Below are 18,337 nucleotides of genomic sequence, written 5' to 3' on the forward strand. Positions count from 1 at the left end.
CCCAGTGCAGTGATCTCTCGGCCCGGTGTGGCAGTCTCTCAGTGCCCCAGTGCAGTGATCTCTCAACCCGGTGTGGCAGTCTCTCAGTGCCCCAGTACAGTTATAGTTACTGTTTGGTAGTTAAATAATCTATTATTGTGTTAAGTTCCCAATATAGTTAACTTGCTTTAATTCCTCTTTGTTTAGTTTGTATTGTAATGATAGAGTTAGAACAAAGTGTGTTTTGCTTTAGGCCTGGTAGTTTGATGAATTGAATTGCATCTGAAACGCAACACCTTACACTAATCTTTAAAAATAGGAAAAAGCTGGGGTCTAGGCTGTCTTCTTAATATGTCTGGAGGGGGTTTCATCTGATGAATATCGGATCTTCCACAACAGCATCTGCTACAACTTGATTAGAATTAAACTCCAACACAGGTTTGCCCTGAGGAATGCAATGCAGTAAACAGCAGTAAGGAGTTCATCCCTCCTGGGAAGTGCAACACCCCTTCAGCTGAGACAGAAGCCAGGAAAACATCAGCTGATTCAGACTTGTTCTCATCAGCAAAGGACAAACTATTTCGGAACTAAAGTCAAGTTAACTTTGAAATTCCCCAAAGCAGCTTTAATAGCCTATAAAATTACAGTGTATTTTAGTGGGTCTTTATTTATTTGTGATATTGTTATGATTCCAACTGATGGTATATTTGGGCTTGTCAGATCCCAGATGAAGCTGATGGAGTGAAAATCCCATCTCAGTGGTGATAGAGTGACTGAGTTAGTAATTCAAAGATTCCCAGCTGGTATTCTGGATACCCTGGTTCAAATCCCACTCGGATCAAATATGTGCAGTTAACAATGATTGTAAATCAATTGTTGTTTAAAAACCTACCTAGTTTGCTATTGGTGTTCAGGAAAGGAAAACTGCCATTCATCTATGGTCTGGCTTACATGTGACTCCAGCAATGTGGTTTTCTCTAAAATGGCCAAGCAAGTTGTGTCATGGTGCTACATGGTTTCAGTAAAGGCATGAAGCTGGAAGGCCCAGGAATCAGCAATGTTTGACTCCAGGAAGAGCTTCCCGCTGCATGGTTTCAGTGCAGTAAGGCCATTTCTATCCCAACCCCTGTAAGATTGTCAGTGGTGGAGACCATCCCCAGAGGCAGTGGTGCAGGAGGAGAAGTTGGAGTCAACCTCCTGGTTAGAGAGTCGATGAAAAATGTGCTAATTTGGACTCTCCTCCAATGTTGGTGATGTCACTGAGATTCATATATTCGTCCAGGTCTGCAGTACTGGAAGAAAAAGCACTTGACCTATCACCTTGTCGACCTCAGGATTGCAAGTGCACATTGAAGTATTTTTTCAATGTTATGAGGGATTCTGCCTCTAATACTCTTACAGACAGGTTCCCACCGCACTCTGGTTGATAAAGTTTTCATCCCTCTCGACTTTCTGCTCCTTACTTAAATTTATTTTTTTTTTATCTACAGTGTGGAAACAGGCCCTTCAGCCCAACAAGTCCACACCGACGCGCTGAAGTGCAACCCACCCATACCCCTACAATTACCCCTTACCTAACACTTCAGGCAATTTAGCATGGCCAATTCACCTGACTAGCACATCTTTGGGACTGTGGGAGGAAACCAGAGCACCCGGACGAAACCATAAATTTATGTGCCCTGGTCAGTCATACACAAGGGGATATGTTCCTTTCTGTCTCTCCTCTGTCTGTTCTTCATAATTTGATACAATTCAACCATGTCTCCCATCCTCCAAGGAAAACAACCCCAGTCTGAGCAGTCTCTCTTCAAAACTAACCTCTCCAGTCCAGGCAACATCCAGGTAAATCCCTCCTGCACCAGCACTAAAAGCTGTGCCATCCAATTGTACCTCACTCATTCCTCTCATTCTGCAAGAAACGGCCCATGAGAGTGGAGACAGAGCCAGGTCGGAAGGTGGGCTTCCCAATATTCAGTTCTTTGCCCCCTCTGAAGTGGGAGGATCTTGACCCTGGTTGGGTGAACCTGGATCTCAACAACGGGGTAAGGCTGGAACCCTATTAAACAGAATGGGGATCTAGCAATTGTCTTGTTATGGTGCTGACATGAATTCATCTGCCTTTTGAACACGGTGTGTGTCTGATACAAGCCTGTTCTAATGTCTCCCTCCTTACAAAACACTTGCTCCCACACCAACCTTCATCCAACACCGAGGGGAGTGCTCACCAGGTTTCTGGGTGATCTACGGGGTGACCATAGAAAGGTTCAGCACAGAACAGAACAAGGTGTGGCTTGTCTCTGGGTCTGCTCTCTGCAAGAGGCCCTCACCTGGTCCCACAGGATCCACATCCCCTCCACCCTCTCCCCCCACTTCCAGGGGTTTGTTTCCACCTCAGTTGCTGATCCCATTCACTGTGGAAAGCCCCAATTGAATCTGTCTCCAGGTCACTCTCAGGAAGGACATTAAAGATGTGAGACTTTCAAATGTTCAATTAGTGCATCCTGCAGTTAGAAAGTTGTTTTTCCAACTCATCCGTAGTTCTTTTGCTAGTCACATTAAATCAATGTTTGGTGGTTCTTGTTGCTTCTGCCAATGTCCTTTCCTAATGGGCAGTGGTGAACCAGATGGGTTTAATCTCCAGATTTTTATTGAAGCCATATTCCACCATCTGCCATGGTAGGAGTCAAACAAAGTCACCACACCAATACCCGGATTAACAGTTCACTGATAATACCATTCAGCTATTGCCTCCCCTTATGCATCACCTCACACTTCTCTGCATTCAATTTCTATTGCCATATTTCCGTCCCTCCACTAAGGGCCACTGTCCCCTTGCAGTCTCTCACTGTTACTCTAACAGTTCACAATATTTCCAAGAGTGTGCCACCCGCAAATGTTGTAATTATACAGCAATATATTACACACTGGTCAGAAAAATACAATGTCCTTAATATCCCTGTTTACTTTCTCCAGTCCAAAGCCTAATCGGTAATCATTCTGTATACAGGGAGAGGAACAGAAGGCCATCAGAGTCTGGTGAACAGATGGTTATGACATGGAGTAAATCCTCCCCACTCCCCACCAGCTCATTTAAACTAGTAACACAAATAATTTACCTCATGCTGTAATCTGTGAAAATTCGAGAGGCAAGGAACTATTCCCAAAAGTCACTATTTCAAGTAAAAATTAACAAATTTACTTTTAAAAGTCTAACAAAGAATAACTAATTAACAACAATTTGCAACTTCTTTCTCTAACCTATCTTTTACCTTCCCCTTTACAAGACTAGTCTGATAAAACCCCCAATTAAAATATACCAAAAAGTTCAAATTTCAAAACCATTCAGCTGTCGAATCTTCTCTTTATATCTTCCTCTGTAGATTTGCTCTCCAGGTCAGTGTTGATGTTTTTTTCTCTGTGAAAACCCCTTCTCTCGACAGGTACTTCTCAGAGAGTTCTCACGAGCAGCCTCCCTCTGTTGGTCTTTTGGCAGTTCTCCTCGCTGCTCTTTGCCACTCTAACTGTTCCAAAATGTTTGATTTTATACCCTAAAGCATTGGATTATTTCATTGGTGTTAATATTTTCAAAATACTAAATTCAAACTTGATTGGAGTTTAGTATCTTGGGGCACAATTTAAGCTGATTGGCCGTATTTGAATTTGTTTTGCCTCTGAACAACCCAGCTGTTGCTAGCTGCTGGACCAAATGTTACAGTCTAAATTTTCCAGTACTCTGTGTGTTTGCTAAGTCCTTCAACTCTCTTAAAGGTATGGTACACCTCTACACCTTCACACCAAGATCATCAGCAACAAGGGACTGGCAGAGGCAAGGGATGTCTGTGTCTGGTTCACTGGAGAAAATGCAAAATGAAATCACAAGAATATTTGAAAATCTTGAAAGAGGTTTATGGGAGAGAGAGGAACTAATAACAATCCCAGTCACTGGGGAAAAGATGCCATGAAAGCCATGAGAACCGAAGTTTGTTTCATGGCCCCTGGACCTGATGGACTGCCTCCCATTGTCTTCAATGAAGTGGCTCCAGAGACAGTGGATGTAAATAGTTGTGAATCTTCTCAAAAATCACCTATAAAGGTTTCAAGAGATTGAAATATCGCTACTGTAACACCTCTGTTCAAGGTTGAAGGGAGACAGAAAGCAGGAAACTATAGGCCAGTGAGCCTAAAGTTGGTTAAATACTGTATAAAAACATTTGCTGCACATGAAACAAGAATCTTCAAACCACAAGCTGCTCACTAATTTCCTTTAATTTGAGAACTCCGATGCTATTTAGTCAGAACAGAAGGAGGCCATTCGGGCCCTCCATCTTGTTTTCAATTCCTTCATGTCATTTAAATTCGCTTCCTCAAGCATAACCAATCTCAGGACCTTATTCACTTTTTCACAGATGATGGGTCCCTGGGTGTCATGTTTAATACTTTCCGTGGGCCTTTACCACCACTTGGTGGTTACCTTGGGACTCCCCACACATGATTTGTTTCCCTATATAATCACTTTCTGTCACTTGGAAGTGCTATTGCCTTCATTTTATTTTCTGAATTGGTGAGAGTTGTAAACCCATAGAGATGTACAATACAGAAACAAACCCTTTGGTTCAACTCATCCATGCCGTCCAGATTACCGAACCGAATCTAGTCCCATTTGCCAGCACCTTGGCCCACATGCCTCTAAACCTTTCCTATTCATACACCCATCCAGATGCCTTTTAAATGCTGGACTTGTGGGGTGTACGTTTGCTCGCTGAGCTGTAGGTTTTGATATCCAGACGTTTCGTTACCTGGCTAGGTAACATCATCAGTGGCGACCTGTAAGTGAAACAAAGCTGTTGTCTCCTGCTTTCTATTATATCTTTCTCCTGGATGGGGTTCCTGAGGTTTGTGGTGATGTCATTTCCTGTTCATTTTTCTGAGGGGTTGATAGATGGCATCTAGATCTATGTGTTTGTTTATGGCGTTGTGATTGGAGCGCCAGGCCTCTAGGAAATCTCTGGCATGCCTTTGCTTAGCCTGTCCCAGGATAGATGTGTTGTCCCAGTCAAAATGGTTGCTTTTTTTCATCCATGTGTAGGGCTACGAGAGAGAGAGGGTCATGTCTTTTTGTGGCTAGCTGGTGTTCGTGTATCCTGGTGGCTAACTTTCTTCCTATTTGTCCTACGTAGTGTTTGTGGCAGTCCTTGCATGGAATTTTGTAGATGACGTTGGTTTTGTCCATGGGATGTATTTGGTCTTTTTTTAAGTTTGTTAGTTTTTGTTTGAGAGTGTTGGTGAGTTTGTGTGCTACTAGGATTCCAAGGGGTCTTAGTAGTCTGGCTGTCATTTCTGAAACTTCTTTGATGTATGATAAGGTGGTTAGGGTTTCTGGCTGTGTTTGATCTGCTTGTTGTGGTTTGTTCTTGAGGAATCTGCGCACTGTATTTTTTGAGTATCCGTTCTTCTTGAATACGTCGTATAGGTGGTTCTCCTCTGTTTTGCGTAGTTCGTCTGTGCTGCAGTGTGTGGTGGCACGTTGGAATAGTGTTCTGATACAGTTTTGTTTGTGTGTGTTGGGATGGTTGCTGGTGTAGTTAAGTATTTGGTCAGTGTTTGTCAGTTTTCTGTATACGCAGGTTTGTAGTACTCCCTTGTCCGTTCTTTGGACTGCGACATCCAGGAGTGCGAGTTTGTTGTCGGTTTCTTCCTCCTTGGTGAACTTTATGCCCGTGAGGGTGTTGTTGATGATGTTAAATGTCTCTTCTATCTTGTTTCATTTTGTGATGACAAATGTGTCATCTGCGTAGCAGACCCAGATTTTTGGTTTGATGGTTGGTAGGGCTGTTTGTTCTAGTCTTTGCATTACTGCTTCAAACTGCACCACACACTGCAGCACAGATGAACTACGCAAAACAGATGAGAACCACCTATACAACGTGTTCAAGAAGAATGGATTCTCAAAAAATACAATGCGCAGATTCCTCAAGAACAAACCACGACAAGCAGACCAAACACAGCCAGAAACCCTAACTACCTTACCATATATCAAAGAAGTTTCAGAAATGACAGCCAGACCCCTCGGAATCCTAGTAGCACCCAAACCCACCAACACTCAAACAAAAACTAACAAACTTAAAAGACCCAGTACATCCCATGGACAAAACCAACGTTGTCTACAAAATTCCAAGCAAGGACTGCCACAAACACTACATAGGACAAACAGGAAGAAAGTTAGCCAACAGGATACAGAACACCAGCTAGCCACAAAAAGACACAACCCTCTCTCCCTCGTAGCCCTACACACGGATGAAAAAGCCACCATTTCAACTGGGACAACACATCTATCCTGAGACAGGCTAAGCAAAGGCATGCCAGAGAATTCCTAGAGGCCTGGCACTCCAACCACAACGCCATAAACAAACACATAGATCTAGATGCCATCTATCAACCCCTCAGAAAACGAACAGGAAATGACATCACCACAAACCCCAGGAACCCCATCCAGGAGAAAGTTATAAATAGAAAGCAGGAGACAACAGCTTCGCTTCACCTGGAGGTCACCACTGATGATGTTACCTAGCCAGGTAATGAAACGTCTGGATATCAAACCTACAGCTCAGTGAGCAAACTTACATCCTAAACCTCAACCTGAGCTACAAACCTTCACAAACCTTGCTGTAATTGTACCAGCCTCCACCACTTCCTCTGGCCACTCATTCCATAAATGCACCACACTCTGTGTGAAAAGGTTGCCCTTAGGTCCCTTTCATATCTTTCCTTTCTCGTCCAGAACCTTTAGTTCTGGACTCCCCCACCCCAGGGAAAAGGCTTTGTCTATTTATCCTATCCACGCTTTTCGTGATTTTATCAACCTCTATAAGGTCACCCCTCAGCTTCCACACTCCGGGGAAAACAGCCCCAGCATTTTCAGCCTCTTCCTAAAGATCAAATCATCCAACTCTGGCAACATCCTTGTAAATGTTTTCTGAACCCTTTCAAGTTTCACAACATCTTTCCGATAGGAAGGAGACCAGAATTGCATGCCATATTCCAAAAGTGGCCTAACCGATGTCCTGTATAACTGCAACATGACCTCCCAACTTCTATACTCAAGGCTCTGACCAATAAAGGAAAGTGTATCAAACACCTTCTTCACTATCCTATCCACCTGCAACTCTACTTTCAAGTAGTTATGAATCTGCAGTCCAAGGTCTCTTTGTTCAGCAACACTCCCCTGAACCTTACCATTAACTGTATAAGGCCTGTTCTGATTTGTTTTACCAAAGTGCAGTACCTCGCATTTATCTAAACTAGACTCCATCTGCCACTGCTCAGCCCATTGGCCCATCTGATCAATAGGAGAAAATGAGTACTTCAGATGCTGAAGATCAGTCCCAAGAGAATGGTGCTGAAAAAGCACAGTAGGTCAGGCAGCATCTGAAGAGCAGGAGAACCGATGGTTTGGGCAAAAGCACTTAATCAGGAATGAGGGAGGGTTTTTTTGCCTGAACCATTAATTCTCCTCCTCCTTGGATGCTGCCTGACCTGCTGTGCTTTTCCAGCACACACTCCTTCATCTGATCAAGATGCCGTTGTACCCAAAGGTAACCTTCTTCGCTGTCCACTACACCTCCAGTTTTGGTGTCAGCTACAAATGTACTAAATATACCTCCTATGTTCACGTCCAAATCATTTATGTAAATGATGAAAAATAGTGGACTCAGCACCAATCCTTGTGGCACACCAATGGGCACAGGCCTCCAGTCTGAAAAGCAAACCCCTACTCACCCTCTGTCTTCTACTTTCAAGCCTCTTCTGTACCAAATGGCTACTTCTCCGTGTATTCCATGAGCTCTAACCTTGCTAACCAGTCTTGCATGGGGAACCTTGTCAAATGCCCTCCTGAAGTCCATATAAATCACATCCACCACTCTGCCCTCATCATCCTCTTTGTTACTTCAAAAAACTCAATCAAGTTCATGAGACATGATTTCCCACACACAAAGCCATGCTAACTATCCCTAGTCAGTCCTTGCCTTTCCAAATACATGTAGATCCTGTCCCTCAGGATTCCCACCAACAAATTGTCCACCACAGATGTCAGGCTCACGAGTCTATAGTTTCCTAATTTTTCCTTACCACCTTCCTTACAGTAGTTGTTGCAGACTAAGTGCTGGAGACTGACTCACCTGGAAAACTCATTTCAGACTTGAAATGTTAAGCCTCTTTTTTATCTCCAGATACCTGACCTGCTGAGCATCGGCAGCTTTTTCTGATTTGATTTCGGATGTTCAACATCCGCACAATTTTAGTTTGCGGCATAGCCGTCTCTAAATGATGATCACTATAGAATGACTTGGAGATACCGGTGTTGGACTGGGGTGTACAAAGTTAAAAATCACACAACACCAGGTTATAGTCCAACAGATTTAATTGGAAACACACTAGCTTGCACAATCACCTGATGAAAGGGCGGCGCTCCGAAAGCTAGTGTGCTTCCAATTAAACCTGTTTGACTATAATCTGGTGTGATTTTTAATATCATTGAAATAAATTTTGTTGCAGTACCACTTACCGCCAGCTAGTGGCGGTCCTGTACCACGATTAACATCTCCATTCAGAAACGCCAGTGCCGTCTGCTGCCTGCAGTACCGCTCACCGCCAGAAGATTATTCTTAACAGGGATTAAACTGTTTAAGTGGAAACTGGAGTCGCCTGGAACTATCCCAGGGAAGTGGCGGTCTGGTGGAGCATTGGGAGTGTCCCCTGTCCCCGGTTTAAGTCGCACATGCGGAATTAATAGTTAAGGAAGTTGTTCTCCTCACTCGGCCAAACAAATTGAGGAGAAAGTGAGGTCTGCAGATGCTGGAGATCAGAGCTGAAAATGTGTTGCTGGAAAAGCGCAGCAGGTCAGGCAGCTTCCAAGGAACAGGAAATTCGACGTTTCGGATGAAGGGCTTATGCCCGAAACGTCGAATTTCCTGTTCCTTGGCTGCTGCCTGACCTGCTGCGCTTTTCCAGCAACACATTTTCAGCAAACAAATTGAGGATCAACTTCCAAATCCTACTTACATTTATCAGAAGCTGATGGTCAGCTTCTTGGGTATGAAATTGAAGCTTTCACCATTAACACTGCAGCCTGGAACGTGACTGTTTTGAAGTCACAATCACACCAGACTAAAAACACAAAATGCTGGAGAAACTCAGCAGGTTTGACAGCATCTATGGAGAGGGAAATAGAGTTAATGTTTCCAGTCTAGACCTGCAGTGCAGAATTTCCCCTTTTTGAAATACTGCATTCAGTTCTGGTATTCCTGCTGCAGGAAGGATGATGAGAAACTTGAACGTGTTCAGAAAAGATTTACAAGGATGTTGCCGGAGTTGGATGATTTGAGCTATTGGAAGAGGCTGAACAGGCTGGGGCTGTTTTCCCTGGAGCATCAGAGGCTGAGGGGTGACCTTACAGAGGTTTATAAAATCATGAGGGACGTGGATGGGGTGAACAGAAAAATATTTTCCCTGGGATCAAGGAGTCCAGAACTAGAGGGCATAGGTTTAGGGGGAGAGGGGAAAGATGTAAAAGGGACCTAAGGGGCAACGTTTTCACGCAGAGGGTGGTACGTGTATGAAATGAGCTGCCAAAGGAAGTTGTGGAGGTTGGTACAATTACAACATTTAAAAGGCATCTGTACGGGTATATGAATAGGAAAAGTTTAGAGGGATATGGGCCAAGTGCTGGCAAATCGGACTAGGTGAGTTTAGGATATCTGGTCGATATGGACAAGTTGGACTGAAGGATCTGTTTCCATACCGTACACCTCTATGATGTTATGACTTGGTGTGTGGCCGGAACACGGTGCTGGGAAGGCCAGTCTTCTGTTGATTTCACTTCCTTTCTCTGATCCAATCCTCTTTCAGTTGTGAAGTAAGCTCCTGCTGGAATTGTTTGATCAAAACAGGCGTTAGTGGTAAGTCCCCTGACCCACCATGGTTTTATATTCCAAGCCTAACTGAAAGTGAAAATCCTGCCCTGTGTAAACAAGATTTTCAAATTCCCCTCCTTTCAAAAAGAGCTAATTTATGCAATTCCTGTCATCAATGATGTGAGGAGCTGAAAACATGATGCTATAGAAATGCAGCTTTGTCACCCTCCAGTGTTTGGATGTCCCCCTCAGGATTTCATGTTCCGGGTGCAGAGTGAGAAATGAAAATAGAGAAATCCCAGATTCAGGCTGGGACATGGATGAGAAGATGGAGGATGGGACTGGCAGGTGACCAATTTGACTGAAGCAGGGAGGAAGTGAAAGAAGCAGAGACACACACACTTTTAGTTTTACTTGTAATTTACTTTTTAGTTTAATTCTCCAACAACTTATATTTGTATTGGTTTTATTTACAGTCTGAATATGATTTTACAAAGTATAATCTGAAAATGCACTGACACGTTTCTGATCCCAATCCCTACCCAGACCCTAACCCCAGGGGTCATTGTGACGTCAGGGAGGCCCGAAGGCCCCCCTCTTTCGCAGATCGGAATCAGGGCAGATGATCAGAACCTGGTTTTCATAAAACGTCTTGAAGAAAGGATAAAGTTTCCCAGTGAATTTATTTCCCTTGAAGGTATGGAGAAGGGACATGGTGTCTGCTTCGTAAAATGAAACTGTCCCATATTCATAATTGAGATAAACTCCCACCTTCCTGGGGATCTCATCAACAGAGAGAGGGGACGGAGGAGAGGATTTTATGTAAAACTTATCCACAGACCGCTCAATGACCCAGAATCCATTCTCTGTATTCATATTGACCCATCTCTTCCTCTCCACAGACTCTGAGGCTACTCCTAGACTCCAGCCGCGATTCCCTACCACCTCCACCTCCCAGTAATGTCTCCCTGATGTGAATCCCTCTGATCCCAGAACATAGGGACAGTCCCAGTGTGTAAACCTCTTCCCAGTTTCAGGGACAGTCTTCGAGGCCCAGGTCCGTCTCAAACTCTTCAGATCGTCAGCCAACTCGAGCTGGGGATTTGCTGTTCCATCATCCAGGGTCACAGAAACTTGGAGAAAAAAAACCCAGAGAATTAGAGATGATCTCTGGGTATGTGTCTGTGTGTCGGAGTAGAGAGAGGGCGAAGTTGTGACTGTGGTTCGAACGTATGTGTATGTGAATGTAGGGGAAATATGTGGATGAAGGATGTGTCTGGGTATGGATGTGTGGCAGGATGAATGTGTCAATGGGGGATGAATGTGTGGGGGACTGTGTTTCTGTGGGGGAGAGATATGTGTGGAGGGGGATGGATGTTTTGGGTGGCTGTATGTGGGGGAATGAGTGTCTCGGGAAGTGTTTAGGAGTATCTCCGAACGGGGAATTCACCACAAAGATATACAGGAAAGCTACACACACACAGACCAAGTCCTAAAGTATGAAAGCAACCATCCTAACACACACAAAAGAAATTGCATCAAGACATTGTTCAAAAGGGCCACAACACACTGCAGTACACCAGAATTGCAAAAAGAGGAAGAAGAACACCTATACAATGTATTCGCAAAAACGGATACCCCCGCAATTTCATCAACAGATGCCGAAGGGAAAGACAATGGAATGAGGACATGCCACAACCCAAAGGACTAGTCACACTACCATACATCAAAAACATTTCTGAACTGATAGCCAGACTACTGCAACCACTGGGACTCATAACAGCACACAAACCAACAGCCACTCTCAGACAACAACTCACCAGGATGAAGGACCCGATACCCAGCATGAGCAAAACCAATGTAGTGTACAAAATCCCATGCAAGGACTGCACAAAACACTACATAGGACAAACAGGAAGACAGCTAACGATCCACATCCACGAACACCAACTAGCCACGAAATGACATGACCAACTATCCTTAGTAGCCACACACTCAGATGACAAACAACATGAGTTCGACTGGGACAACACTACTATTATCGGACAAGACAAACAGAGAACAGCCAGGGAATTCCTAGAGGCATGGCACTCATCCACTGATTCAATCAATAAGCACATCGACCTGGACCCAATATACCGGCCACTGCAGTGGACAGCTGGAACTGACAACCAGAAGCAGCAAATACAAACCACTATAAATGCCAGAGGAAATATCGCAGAAGCGCTTCACAGGAGGCTCCCAAGCACTGAGGATGTCACCTAGACAGGGGATGAAACATCTGCAACACAAATTCCCAGCTCGGCGAACAGAACCACAACAACGAGCACCCGAGCTACAAATCTCCTCCCAAACTTTGAGGTGTATCTCTGTGGGATGGGATGTGTGTGCTGTGGGCTCACACAAATCCATCCCCCTCCACACACATCTCTCCCCCACACGAGTGGGGTATATATGTGAGTGGATATGTTTGATGGAGCATATATGCAGCAACTGATATGGGTATTCGGATGGAACATATGTATGCCAAGGGATATATGCCAAGAGGGAGGGGAGTGTGTGTGCGTGTGTGTCTGATGTCTGTCTGTACTATCATAACATGGAAGTCATAATGCCCAATGAACAAGCTTCAACAATTCTTATGATGCTAAATAACCCAACTATCGGTGAGTTGTTTGTGAAAACAAGTAGTAAATGTATTCAGTTTATGAAACAAGGTAAATGAACTTGAGGCACAGATTTAAATTGGCAGATACAATGCTGTGGGTATCACAGAGACATAGTTGTAAGGGGATCAGGAACAGGGTAGCCTCATATGTAAGAAATAAAATGAAACTGACACCAAGAAGTGATATAGAATCAAAAAGTGTAGAATCTGTGTGGGTAGGGTCCAGGAACCACAAAAGGCAAAAAAGACCCTGATGAGAATTGTGCAGGGTGTCAAGATTAGAGTGGTGTTGGAAAAGGTCAGCAGGTCAGCAGGTCAGGCAGCATCTGCTGGATTCTTGATGAAGGGCTCCTGCACGAAACGCTGATTTTCCTGCTCCTCGGATGCTGCCTGACCTGCTGTGCTTTTCCAGCACCACTCCAATCTTGACTCTGATCTCCAGCATCTGCAGTCCTCACTTTCGCCTAGCGGAATTGTGTACAGGCCAGGATGTCAGGGTGTGGGGGAAGAAATAAATAAGGAGATTGAAAAGGCATGTAAGAAAGGCACTATTACAATAATCACAGGGGACGTCAATATGCAGGTGAGCTGGGAAAATCAAGTCAGTTTGGATCTCTAGAAAAGGAATTCATGGAATTTAAACAACATGATTTTATGCAGCAATTTGTGGTAGAGCCCAGAAGGGAACAGAGAATTCTGGCTTTATAGAGTCACTGATCCATATAGCACAGAAACAGCCCCTTTCAGTCTAACTTTTCTCTGTCGACCAGATATCCAGAAATGATAGAGTCCCATTTCCCAGCATTTGGTCCATATCCCTGTAAACTCTTCCTATTCATGTACTCATCCAGATGCCTTTTAAATGTTGTAATTGTACCAGCCTCCACCACTTCCTCTAGCAGCTTGTTCCATACACACATCACCCTACATAATAATGTATAATGAGGCAGACTTGATTAGGGAGCTTAAGGTGAAGGAGCCCCAAGGGGCAGTGCACATAACGTGATAGAATTCCCTGTACAGTTTGAGAGGAAGTAGCTGGAATCAGATGTAATGGCATTATAATTGAGTAAAGGTAACCACAAAGACATGAACATAGAACAATACAATGCAGAACAGGCCCTTTGGCCTTCGATGTTGCACCGACCTGTGAACTAATCTAAGCCCATCCTGCTACACTATCTCATCATCATCCATATGTTTATTCAAGGGTTGCTTAAATGTCCCTAATGTGGCTGAGTTAACTGCACTGGCAGGCAGGGCATTCCACACCCTTACCCCTGTCTGAGTAAAGAACCTGCCTCTGATATCTGTCTTCTGATATCTGATATCTATCGCCCCTCAATTTGCAGATATGCCCTCTAGTATAAACCAACGTCATCATCTGAGGAAAACCACTCTCTCCTACCACCTTATCTAATCCTCTGATCATCTTGTATGTCTCTATCAAGTCCTCTCTTAGCCGCTTTCTCTCCAATGAGAAGAGACCCAAGTCAATCAGCCTTTCCTCACAACACCTTCATTCCCAACCAGACAACATCCTGGTAAATCTCCTCTGCACCTTTTCTAATGCTTCCACATCCTTCTTGTAATGGGGCGACCAAAACTGTACACAATATTCCAGGTGAGGCCTTACTAGTGTTTTGTACAGTTGCAACATGACATCACGGATCCGGAACTCAATCGCTCTACCAATAAAACTGAACACACCATATGCCTCCTTAACATCACTACCAACCTGGGTGGCAACTTTCTGGCATCTGTGTAGATGGACACCAAGATCTCTGCACACATCCACTCTACTAAGAATCTTTCTACTGACCCAGTATTCTGCCTTCCTGTTATTCTTCCCAAAGTGAATCATCTCATATTTATTTGCATTGAACTCCATTTGCCACTTTTCAGTCCAATTCTGCAGCTTATCCAACTCCCCCTGCAACCTGCAACATTCTTCCACACTGTCCATGTTGTGGAGAAAATATAGAGAACCACCAGGAGACGCAGAGGAGTTCTTCAAGAAGTAGGTCTTTTATTTGCAAACCAAAGCCGTGACACTGAGAAAGCAGATTCACGAATGTCCACGAACCTCAGAGTCTGTATATTTTAATATTTTTTTTATCATGTTTCTGTTAGCTTATCAACTATATTAATCAAAGTACCTCATTCTAGCTACACAATAAACCAGTAATGTTAGTTCCCATTATCTCTTTAGTTGTACATTCTACTTGATGTTATTTTAATGTCATGGTTAGATATTTATTGCTAACTGTGCTACAGTGATCTTCAATTGCAGACTAACCTATCATGATAGATAATTAGCTATGCTATCTGTTACAGTAGGCTCCTGTATCAAGCTGACTCTACTAACTATTAATTAGCTATTTTAATGTCATGTCCCAAATATTTACAGTCCCAATCCTGTCATAATAACACTTAGCAGAGAAACTTGCTTTATTACTTGTGTTAACTCATCTTGCCATAGTGACTTTTCAGCCTTAACCTTACTCTGATAATTGGTGTAAGAATGTTCCACTATGGTTATCCCATCCTGCCTTCCACAGAACACACAGATTGCCAGTGGTCTTCATGCTTTCATGTTCTTTATTTTCTATATCCACCACTCCACTGACTTTAGTATCATCTGCAAACATACTAGCTCATCCACCTATGCCTGCATCCAAAACAGATCCTTGTGGCACACCACTAGAAACCAGACTCCATGCTGAATATTTTCCATCAACCACCACTCATTGCTTTCTTACAGAAAGCCACTTTCTAATCCAAACTGCTAAATCACCTTTAATCCCATGTCTCCGCTTTTCCCCCAATAGACTACCATGTAGAACGTTATCAAAGGCTTTATTGAAGTCCATGTACACCACGCCAACTGCCCTACCCTCATCCACATGCTTGGTCACTTTCTCAGAAAACTCAGTGAGGTTTGTGAGACACGATCTACCCTTGATGAAACCATGTTGACTATGTCCAATGAAACTCTTGCTTGCTAAATGATTATAAATCCTATCTCTTACAATTCTTTCGAAAACATTTCCGACAAGATGTAAGGTTCACTGGTCTATAATTACCTGGGTCATCTCTCCTGCCCTTCTTGAATAAGGGCACAATATTTGTAATCCTCCGGTACTAAACCTGTAGGCAATGAAGACTCAAAGATCAAGGCCAAAGTCTCATCAACTCCTCCGTAGCTTCCGAAGGTAAATCCTATATTGCCCAGGGGACTTACCTACTTTCACACCTTCTAGAATTGATAAGACTTCCTCCTTACTAACCTTAATCTTTTCAAGTCTAATAGCCCTTATCTCAGTCTTCTCCTCTATAATATTCTCCTTTTTCTAAGTGAAAACAGACAAGAAATATTCATTTAGCATCTGTCTGATCTCCCACACACACTTCCCACTTCTGTCTTTGACTGGCCCAATTCCTACCCCAGTCATCCTTTTACTCCTCGCATACCTATAAGAAAGCTTTCGGGTTCTCCTTTATTCTACCTCTTAAAGTTGCTCATGTTCCCTCCTTCCTCTTCTTCATCCTCTCTTTAAATCCCTACTAGCTAGTCCGTAACTCTCCATCTGTATCATCTGAAATATCTCGTCTCAACATCCCATAAGCCTCCTTCTTCTGCTTAACAAGAGATACAATTTCTTTAGTAAACCATGGTTATCTTACCTTATCACTTCCTCCCTGCCTGACAGGAACATACCTATTAAGGACACACAATATCTGTTCCACATTTCAATTGTCCCTATAACCTGCATTTTGCTACTCCATTCTATGCCTCCTAAGTCTTGCCTAATCGCTTTATAATTGCCCTTTCCCCATCTATAACTCTTGCCCTGTGGCATTTTACCTATCCCTTTCCATCACTAAACTAAACATAACTGAATATTGTTTAGTTATGTTTCAAAAATAAATCAAACACCTAACCTGGTTCATCACCAAGTACCAGATCCAGACATACTGCGTCAGGAAACCCTCCTGTACACTTTGGACAAAAACTGATGTTTCCGATGTACTAGAGTTATAGCATTTCCAGTCAATGTTGGGGAAGTTTAAGTCCCCCATAATGACCACCCTATTCCTTTCACTCCTGCCCAGAATAATTTGCCAATCCTCTCTTCCACATCCCTGGTCCTTTGCAGCGGCCTATAAAAAAAAACTCCCAGCAGTCCTCACTTTCTCCCATGGATAATTGGGGCACATTCTGGGGAAGGTGTGACCTCTCCTCTCCTGTTCTAACCTCAGCCCATATCACCTCAGTAGACAAGTCCTCATCAAAAGTTCTTTCAGCCACCGTTTTACTGTCCTTGACTAACAAAGCCACAGCTCCCCCTATTTTACCACCTTCCCTGATCTTAATAAAAGATTTAAACCCTGGAACCTGCAATATACATTACTGACCCTGCTTCATCCATGTCTCCGAAATGGTCACAACATCGAAGTCCCAGGTACATATCCATGCTGCAAGCTCACCTACCTTATTCCAGATACTTGTGGCGTTAAAATAGACACACTGCAAACCAGCTTGCTGTCTGCCAGCACACTCCTGTGACCATGAAAACTTGTTTATGTCCTCCCTACTCTCAACCTTCTGTGTACTGAAACTACACCACAGATTCCCATCCTCCTGCTGAGCTAGTTTAAACCCACCAGAATAGCATGAGCAAATTTACCACCCAGGATGTTAGTACCCCTCTGGTTCAAGTGAAGACTGTCCTGTTTGTAGAGGCCCCACCTTCCCCAGAATGTGCCCCAATTATCCATGGGAGAAAGTGAGGACTGCAGATGCTGGAGATCAGAGCTGAAAATGTCTTGCTGGAAAAGCGCAGCAGGTCAGGCAGCATCCAAGGAGCAGGAGAATTGACGTTTTGGGCATGAGCCCTTCTTCAGGAATGATGAAAGTGTGTCCAGCAGGCTAAGATAAAAGGTAGGGAGGAGGGACTTGGGGGAGGGGCGTTGGAAATGCGATAGGTGGAAGGAGGTCAAGATGAGGGTGATAGGCCGGAGGGGGGGTGGGGGCACCACCGCATCTCCTCCACTTCCCTCTCCACTACATCTTCTCCACTTCCCGCTCCTCAGCCCCGTGATCGACGATGCCCTCCACCGCATCTCCTCCAATTCCCGCTCCTCCGCCCTTGAGCCCCGCCCCTCATATCGCCACCAGGACAGAACCCCACTGGTCCTCACCTTCCACCCCACCAACCTCCACATACATCATATCATCTGTCGTCATTTCCGCCACCTCCAAAAGGACCCCACCACCAGAGATATATTTCCCTCCCCTCCCCTATCAGCGTTCTGAAAAGATCACTCCCTCCGTGACTTCCTCGTCAGGTCCATACCCACCACCAACCCAACCTCCACTCCCGGCATCTTACCCTGCAACCGCAAGAAATGCAAAACTTACGCCCACACCTCCCCCCTCACTTCCCTCCAAGGCCCCAAGGGATCCTTCCATATCCGCCACAAATTCATCCGCACCTCCACACACATCATTTACTGCATCCGCTGCACCTGATGTGGCCTCCTCTGTATTGGGGAGACGGGCCGCCTACTTGCGGAACGGTTCAGGGAACACCTCTGGGACACCCTGACCAACCAACCCAGCCACCCTGTGGCTCAACACTTCAACTCCCCCTCCCAGTCCGCCAAGGACATGCAGGTCCTTGGACTCCTCCATCGCCAGACCATAGCAACACGACGGCTGGAGGAAGAGCGCCTCATCTTCCGCCTAGGAGCCCTCCAACCACAAGGGATGAAC

This window comes from Hemiscyllium ocellatum, chromosome 35, assembly GCF_020745735.1.
Source record: "Hemiscyllium ocellatum isolate sHemOce1 chromosome 35, sHemOce1.pat.X.cur, whole genome shotgun sequence".
NCBI classification, from domain to species: domain Eukaryota; kingdom Metazoa; phylum Chordata; class Chondrichthyes; order Orectolobiformes; family Hemiscylliidae; genus Hemiscyllium; species Hemiscyllium ocellatum.